This window comes from Callithrix jacchus, chromosome 6 (assembly GCF_049354715.1).
Source record: "Callithrix jacchus isolate 240 chromosome 6, calJac240_pri, whole genome shotgun sequence".
Lineage (NCBI taxonomy): Eukaryota > Metazoa > Chordata > Mammalia > Primates > Cebidae > Callithrix > Callithrix jacchus.
In genome coordinates this window covers 96,581,643-96,590,051 of record NC_133507.1, presented here as the reverse complement: position 1 = coordinate 96,590,051, position 8,409 = coordinate 96,581,643, and the positions used below count along the sequence as shown (strand labels likewise).

The 8,409-nt window shown below is 46.5% G+C and overlaps 1 long non-coding RNA gene across 1 annotated transcript; it reads right to left on the bottom strand.

Moving 5' to 3' along the window:
- Positions 1–1,747: 1,747 nt before the first annotated feature.
- Positions 1,748–6,804, bottom strand: LOC144576673 (uncharacterized). The gene is made up of 2 exons (XR_013518973.1): positions 6,718–6,804; positions 1,748–4,974 (listed from the first exon to the last, which is right to left on the bottom strand). It is a non-coding gene; the product is annotated as an uncharacterized LOC144576673 (long non-coding RNA).
- Between the last annotated feature and the right edge of the window lie 1,605 nt (positions 6,805–8,409).

The window sequence follows — 8,409 nt, the reverse complement described above, 5'->3', positions numbered from 1 at the left end:
AATTTTCAAGTCGGCTCTCACAGTGAGGGTCAAAGGCTTACCCTGGAAATGCTCTCTGAAGCCTTGTGTGGCCATGGCAACAGAGATACGCTTCATTTGTTGCTCCTCAAGAACCTGCCACTTTTCCCAAGACAGTCCCCCGCTAGCCTGCCTAGATTTAAAGAGACTTCTCTCTGCCTGACAAACTCCTTTCTTCTCTATCAGTGGTCTTCTGATGGAGGCAGACGTCTTCTCTGAAAAACTGATACAGAATCCAGATAGTCTAGGGCTGAGATTTGAATGGCTGGGCTTCTGACTATAACTACTGATGAGACAAAATGATGAATGTAATGTTTAGTACCATCCTTGGACACTTAATAAATGCTAGTTGTTGTTATTATTATTACCGCTTTTACTATTTTATCACTTACTATTGAATGGACAATGGTCTATCACTATTGTCAATAATGTCATTTTGTGGAGGAGTTTTGTAATGGAAGGTATCATCTGTCCTTTTTTTTTTCAGCTCAGTTGTAAATAGGTGGAATACCTGAATACGGTTCCCTAAAAGTGAATATAATGTAATATGTAATAAGAACTAGCGTTGCATGTTTTCTATGTACCAGGCACTTTTTTTTAAGTGCTTTACATGGGTTAATTTACTTAACCTTCTTGTTACTAAGAAGTAGATACTATCCCCATTTTACAGATAAGGAAACGGAGGCACAAATTTACTTAATTAGTGAGTTGTGCAGTTACAATCACACTTGCTATCTCATCTGCCTGGAACATCCTCCTTTTATTTACATATCTTATCCCTCTTATTCCTTAATCTCAGTTGAAATCTTTTTTTTTTTTTTTTTTTTTGATGGAGTTTTATGCTTGTTGCCCAGGCTGGAGTGCAATGGTGCGATTTCAACTCACTGCAACCTCCGCCTTCCAGGTTCAAGCGGTTCTCCTGTCTCAGCCTCCCGAGTAGCCAGAACTACAGGCACCTGCCACCACGCCCCGCTAATTTTTGTATTTTTAGTAGAGACGGGGTTTTACCACATTAACCAGGCTGGTCTCGAACTCCTGACCTCAGGTGATCCACCTGCCTCGGCCTCCCAAAGTGATGATTACAGCTGTGAGCCACCATGCCTGGCCCTAAGTTGAAATCTTATTGACATTTTGAAGCACATTTCTGGCAGTAACTCTCCCAAGAGACCTATTCTGATCTTCCTGACTCAGTGGTTTCCCTCCCTCCTACAAATCCTCCAGAACTGTCTTCCTGCCCCTGCCCTGCACCCCAAACCTGACTCTTCCTTGTCATGTGGCAATTTGTGATCTTGTCTGTATTCTACAGCAGAACATTTCAAACTGCAGGCGTGAAACCCACTAAAGTACACTAACTGAAATGAGTTACTGGGTCTTGACCAGCATTTTCAAAAATAAATAGAATAGAATAGAATATCAGATTGTGTTCCATGGAGTAAGGGCGAGTATTTGTTTCATGAAAATTTTCAGGCAGTGGTGTGTGTTTGTGTGTGCACACATGCGCATGCGTGACGCGCAAACGCACGCGCAATGCTTATGTGTGTGCACTGAGGTTGCAACATAAAAGATATTAATGGGGCTTTATTTTTAATGGGTATAGAGTTGAATTTTTCGCAGTGAAAGAGTTCTGGAGATCTGTTGTACGACACGAATATACTCAATGCTACTGAACTATACACTTAAAATGGCTAAAATGATAAACTTTATGCTATATTTTACACAACTAAATATAAATGTTTAAGAAAAATATATTTTTTATTGTGAATCAGGGCCCAAAAAGTTGGAGAAACACTTTTCTAAAGAATTGAAGTCATTTTACAGCACAGAAGATGTATGATGTGTATTTTCCTTCTAAGCAGCATACACCTAGCAGAACCAGCTCAGCATAAATGCCATAAATGTCCTTTGAATTGAATACATCTCTCATAAAAAAGCAAGAGTTAGGTGATTCGTGTACACATATATATACATGCCATGTGCCTCCACTCCCCCATCCCTCCCCAAACACACAACCTACTCATGCTTCCTGCAGCACCACAGTTAAAGCTACTACAGAGTCTCCTACGCCGGGCAAACACTGGGGAAAGAGAACAAGATCGAGTGTGGGACATAGGAACGGAAAACAGTTTTCTGGCCCTTGACAAAGTCCCTGCATTGCCTGATGGCAGCCTGCACCTTCTCTGAGTGAGGATCCTCTCCCCATAGCCTTCAACCCCAGTGTGTCCTGGGCAGCGTTTCCTGCTCTACAGCTTCACAGGAGGCTGTGCTGTCTTAATGAGGAAGGAGGTTTGGCCTCCTGAGATGTGGGGGCACTCCCTGAAGGCAGACACCATAGCTCCTCCAAGGAGAAGGCCCTGTTGCATAGCTGAGAATAGACAAACAGCTGTGGCTAGAAAGTGCTGGGGACTCTCATGGGAACTAAAACCATACATGAAATCAGAGAATGAATCCCCTCCCATAGCTCAGCAAGAGATCGCTGGCACAGAAAGAAATCCTTACTGCTTCCCTAACAGGTATGGGGACACCTGGCCCAGGATCTGGGCTCAGGGCCCAAAAGCAGTCGTGCTTATTCTTTGTATTGCCACCAATGGGTAAGGGGTGGTTCTGTGACAGGCACTATAGGGTTCCTTCACACAGCCCCAGGCAAGCCTGGGAGGACTGGCAGTGTGGGGAAGGGGATGCTGTCCTGACATCACAGTGCATAGCGACAGAAAATAATATTCCTCTTCGTGGGATGGGGTCAGTGCCTGGATCATTGTCCTACTTAGGAAGACACCTTACTAGATTAACACAGGATAGAGAGATCCTAGTATCTGAGCGACTCCCTGTATGTCTTTTACACAAAAGTCAATATTGAGTCAATAGCCCCAGAACAACAGAAGGAATCGTCTTTGTGAATAAACCTCCCACGGATAGGAAGAGCTCTAAAGGGACCCCAGTAAAGAGCCAAGGCCCCCCAGGGCTGTGCTGCCCTGCCTAGTCTGGGGAGAAGGAGCTGGGGGTGGAGGACAGAGGGAAGGGAACTGAGGCCAGGCCGGCCTCTGGGGCAGGGCGGTAGGCCTCTCCTAGTGTGGGGATTTGGAGGGGCTTCTCCCTGGGGCTGCGGCTGCACCCCTACAGGGGCGCCGTTCCTACCACGCTGCAGGGAGACGGCGCTCCCCGCCCCCACCCGGAGTTGGCGGGCAAAGTGCGTCGTAGCCCGATTATCTTTCACAGGAGGCGAAGTTGAGGGGGACCTGGCGAGGAGCGGGACGTCACCCACTGCGAGGGGTAACTTCGTGCCTTTCTCTGGGTGGCCCAGTCAAACCAAGCACAGTTCCCAAACGGCTTCCCTCCGCGCTGCTTCCTCCCGTTCCCGCTCCGGCCCTGCCCTTCAGGGAAGCCAGGAGTGGCGCTGCGCAGGGGCTGGAAGGGCGGTCCCGCGTGCTCTTGCCCCCGCGGAGTGGAGCGGCGCTCACGGCAGGGCCAGCCGTCCAGAGAATCCCAAGGGACGCGGGGTGGGAATCGGCCCATGGCTCTGCGAGGAATGGAGAAGGGAGGACGCCCACAGCAGGGATGCCTACGGAACACATCGAAGCCACACCGCTTCCTTCTAACTCCACAGGAAGGGATCTTGCAGGGAGCGGGAGCACTGCGTGGCACATACCTTTTGGGACAAGGGAAATGAATTCGCTGTTCTCACTTTTTCAGAGCTGTGAAAAAGTCTGGCTTCTGATCAGGAGCTTACCGTTTTTGTCTTTTAAAGAGAAAGGCACTTAATGAAGGGGGGGAAAGCTGTCATCTTCTAAACAAGAGGAACAATTATTTTTCCAGCTTTTTTAATATTCGAAAGAAATTTACTTCCTGTTCGTAGTTCATCCCTTCCCTTTACACGCATGCGTTCATTGAGGAGGAGTCTTCCCAGTCGCCCCCGTGCCCTGCCCGCTAACTGCTGGAAACCAACTAGGGCATACCAGGGCCTGACTTGGGAAGAGTTGCCAATCCATCCAGAAAGGCCCGGTGAAAGCAAACTCTCTGAAGGTGGGTAGCCACGGTGGAGGGCAGCCCCCGGAACATGAGCAGACCTCCCCTGAAGGAATCCTCTCCCTGTGGGGAAGGTGCATTGCATCAAATCCCAGCTCCCTGGGAGATGTTTGACACCTCCACCTGTAGGAGTGTGCCACCCCCAGGCTCAGACAATACATGAACACACACACAAAGAGAGCCCCAACCCCAAGCTTTTAGAGGAAGTGACATTTTAGCATTCTTAAAAAATGAAGCAGATATTGCTCAGGGAAAGGAGGCAAGGAAGGATGATCTAGGCAAAGGGATGGGTATACACAGTGACTTGAGAACATGTGATGCATTTAACTGACTATTATCAGTAAAATTTCAATGCCATAAAAGAAATGGCACTCAAAGATAAATCCTCTCAGCAAGGCAGTTTACTTCTATAAAAGGGTGCCATGCATGGATGGAGCAATGGTGGCTGCAGTCTCGGACAAACGGGGAAGGGGCACTTATGCCTGATGGGGGTCGTCACTACTGCTGTGTCGTTCCTAGGGTTAGACAGCACAAACTAGACTAATCCTGCTTGGCTATTTTAAAGAGAGCAGGGGTCTGAGCTGGAGTGGCAGGACGGGTGGTTTGGAGGGAAGGATGGTTACGGTGCATCAGAGCGGGTAGCTAGGGGTGACCTAGGTCAAAGAAGGTGATGAAGCAGGTGACTGGAGCAGGTGACCGTGATGAGTCAGGATAGAGCCGGGGCGGGGGGCGGGGCAGGGGAACAGATGTGAACTACTGATTAGAACCAGTGGAGAAGGTTCTTTACTGGAATTACAAGGAAGTTAAACTTTAAAATAGAGAATTGAATAACAGAGCTGAACATATTGACTTACTCATTCTTTGAAGAAAAACTTGGGGTTCACCATCACATGACCTTCTAGAGGGCAGTTGGATTAGAGAGGATGCAGGGGGCACCTAGGCAGAGTGAAGAGAAGAGACTGAGCTAGTAGGGTCAAGTCCCACATGGGCTTGAAAAGTGAAGGAATTGCTTTAGCTCAAAATTCGCTCCTATGTATTTGCAGCAAGTTAATTTTCCCTGTTTGGATAATATTAAGTATTCAGCTGCCAGAAAGTGGAGTGGGGAGAACTTTCAACAATACTAAAAGGAACCCATACCTTGACAATTTACTTTGCTATCTGATGAGCATGAAATTAATTTCCATATTAGCACTTTACGTGGAGATAAGACACAGAAATACGAATTACAAAAGACATGTAGGTCTCTCACTAAATTTCTGAGGAATACAGTGTGTGCATTAGTCTGAAGCCAGGGAACCTAATGCAAGAGAGATTTGCAGGGAGCAGCAGTACAGAGATGGATTACCCGGAGAAATAGGTTTGGCTCCAGCTCCAGCGCTGATGTTTTCTTTTCCTCAGTGAATGGAACAAGATAAGACATTTTTTACAAAATGTAACCGTTTCTGGCATCATTTCCCTGAATTCTCACACACGAATACTCCCCAAGTGCTGCCAGGCACAGAGGCTAGCTCTCAGCAGGATGGCAGAAGTTCATTATCCAGCCCTGTGGGGCTCTCCAACCCAGGCCCCCAAGATCCTTGCAGAGGAATTGTGCAAATCCAGGGGGAAATGCCAGTTCCCAGTCCTCTGTGTTCTGTCAGTCCAACTTTGAATGATGAATTGATGAATTTCTCATTTGGCCTAAGGCTTTGAGACACCATCACCACCGAACCTAATTCTAATTTATTTTTAACTTTCCCCCCCTTTTAACCAGGCTCCAAGGAGAAAAGATTGCCTTGAAAATATTCCCTGGACAGGCTCACAGACAGCCAGAAGGATAAATGCCATTTTATTTGAAAGACTGAAGACGCTGGGGGTAAAAGAGTTAGTTGTTAGAAACAACCAGCATGTGCTTCAAACCCCCGTGGCTGTGGCCAAGACCAGTTTATGGCACCCTCAGGACTGCTCGTGGCCTGCATGGCCCTCTCTACATAGAGAGGAGGATGTTTAGCAGGTGCATAGCACATGAACCGTCCTATCCTGGAAAGAATGGAGACAAGGGCAAGGACATGACTGGCCATGACCTTGCTGTATAACCTTGGGCAAGTCACTAAATCTTCCCTATTCCTCCCCTGTTCAATAAGGAGGTTGAGCTACATGATCTCTAATATCCCTGTAAATGTTAGTATTTATTATTTCTATCCTTCTATTGATTAAAAGCAATATCATGCTTTTGTGTTATGATGGACACAGTGGTGGGCCTTCCAGACAACCCTTTAGTGAAGACCTTGTTGAACAGCAGTTGAGACTGTCATCAAGAAAAATGGCCCCAGCTGCAAAGGGCTGCCTGGACAGATGGATGTGGGTGTCAAGGCTTGGACCTTTCACCTCTACTTGTACCGTGCCAAAGGATGTCATATCTCCACAGCTCCTCAAGCAGTTGCCAAGGCTGTCACTGGGACTCGGATTCTCCCTCTGCCCAATCCTGCTTTAGCCTCTTCCTCCCATGAAAGCTTCTCTTTAACAAGCAGCCTGCATGTTACCCACCTTCTCAGAGTTAGCCTCCTACAGAGCCCAGCCTGACACACACGTTTCCACAGACTCATACAATTTTGAGCCTCCAACTTCCCCTTCCCCAGCCTAGTTTTCCTCCACTGCCATTTTACAAACAAAGAAATGACAGCTCAGAGAATGACTTACCAAGTTCACTCAGTTGGCAGAACTAGGACTAAATCTTCAGTTCTCTGAGACTTGGCCATGTCCTCTATCCATCACACCTCACTGACTTCCCCAACCTGTCTCATTTTCCTTACATAGAGCAGAGAGACGTGTAGGCAGAGATAGATTGACTCATCCATCCATCCCCACTGCAAGGAGGAATAATAATCAAAGGCATGAATTCATGAGTTATTTGCTGCCTCTACTTTAAATAGATAAGCCATCAGTTTTCATTTGGGGATTTTTTTTTTTTTAACCTCTCTGCAAAGCTGTATCACAAAGCACTACAAGCTCTGGGTTAGGAACTAGGAAGCTTGGGTTTTCATCTCGGCTCCTCACTCTCACATTGCAAAAATGCTGCTGCTTGCTATCAGGCTCTTTGAGATGTGAATGCTGATCGCTCTGGGCCTCCACTGAGGGTGCAGAGAGGGAGTCATGTCATGGAATAATCACAGGTGATGATGGTTATATAAGATGTTATCATTGGGGGAGCTGGGTGAAAGGTACACAGGAACTCTCTGTGTTATTTTTGCAACTTCTTGGATTCTAAAAATATTTAAAGAGAAGAAGGTTTAAAACAATAATAAAAATAACCAGTGATAGCTTCACTTACTCTAACAGAGGGTAGGTGACTTTAGAAGCAGTGAAGGGAAGCAAACAGGCAGGTTACATGACATATTCAGATCAGACTGCCCAACTCCAAGGAAAGTGTACTCAATGCCATTCAGTGGCATGGAGGATACAGAAATGCATCACGCCATGCATGCATTTTTTAAAGACGTGCTCTGCAACCAAAAAACCTAAGAACTGATATTCTTAAAGCCAAAGCCCTGAAAAATGTTTGCTACAGCACCTGCTTCCCTATTCACGTTAAATCTTCCCAGGTGAGTTTCACCCATGGTTTCACCCACAGCCAGGGCTGCCATCCACTGGGTCTGATCATTTTGTAGGCAAAAAAAATCTGAAAGCTCAAAAGGTAAACAACTTGTCTAGGTTGCCCACAGAGTGGCTGGTTTCATAAAGGCAAACAATTCCAAGTTAGAACTGGCCACTGCCATGGCAACTGGGGCTCAGTCTCCCTGGAACCTTCCAAGGAGCTGTGTGTAATGCACCTCAGAATTGTCTACCTGTGGGAAGGAAGATGAAAGCACTTATTTATTCACTAACTTCTATTTCTCATTGGTCAAGGATTTCCACTTAGGGTATTCATTTCCTTGCTTCTGTAGATTGTGCGTGAGTGAGTGAGTGCCTGACTAGTTTAGCGGTCATCTCACAGAGCACATGACCAGTGGTCGATAGAGCATACTCTGCTGCTTCAAGGGTCCAGAGTGGGGAAGCCGCTGGGACCCTCGGCCTTGATGGAGTGGCATCAAGGACCCTGCTTCCAGCCAGCACATGAGAATCAAGCACATGAGAAGCACAGTCTTGCTGGTTGTCCGGGGCAGTCTCCCGGGAAGCCATACACCGGGAAAAGATCCTGAAGGCAGGTGCATCCACAAATCACTCAAGAATTGAACGTTTTTTCATTTTGAAATGAAACTGCATTTGAGGGTATTGCCAACTATAAATCAAATGTCACCTTTTAAAAAAAAAGAAAGGAAAAGAAACTAATCAACTAAATGAAGATTTTTGCCTCTTATCACAATGTCTTGCAATTAAAGGTCCATTTCTTCT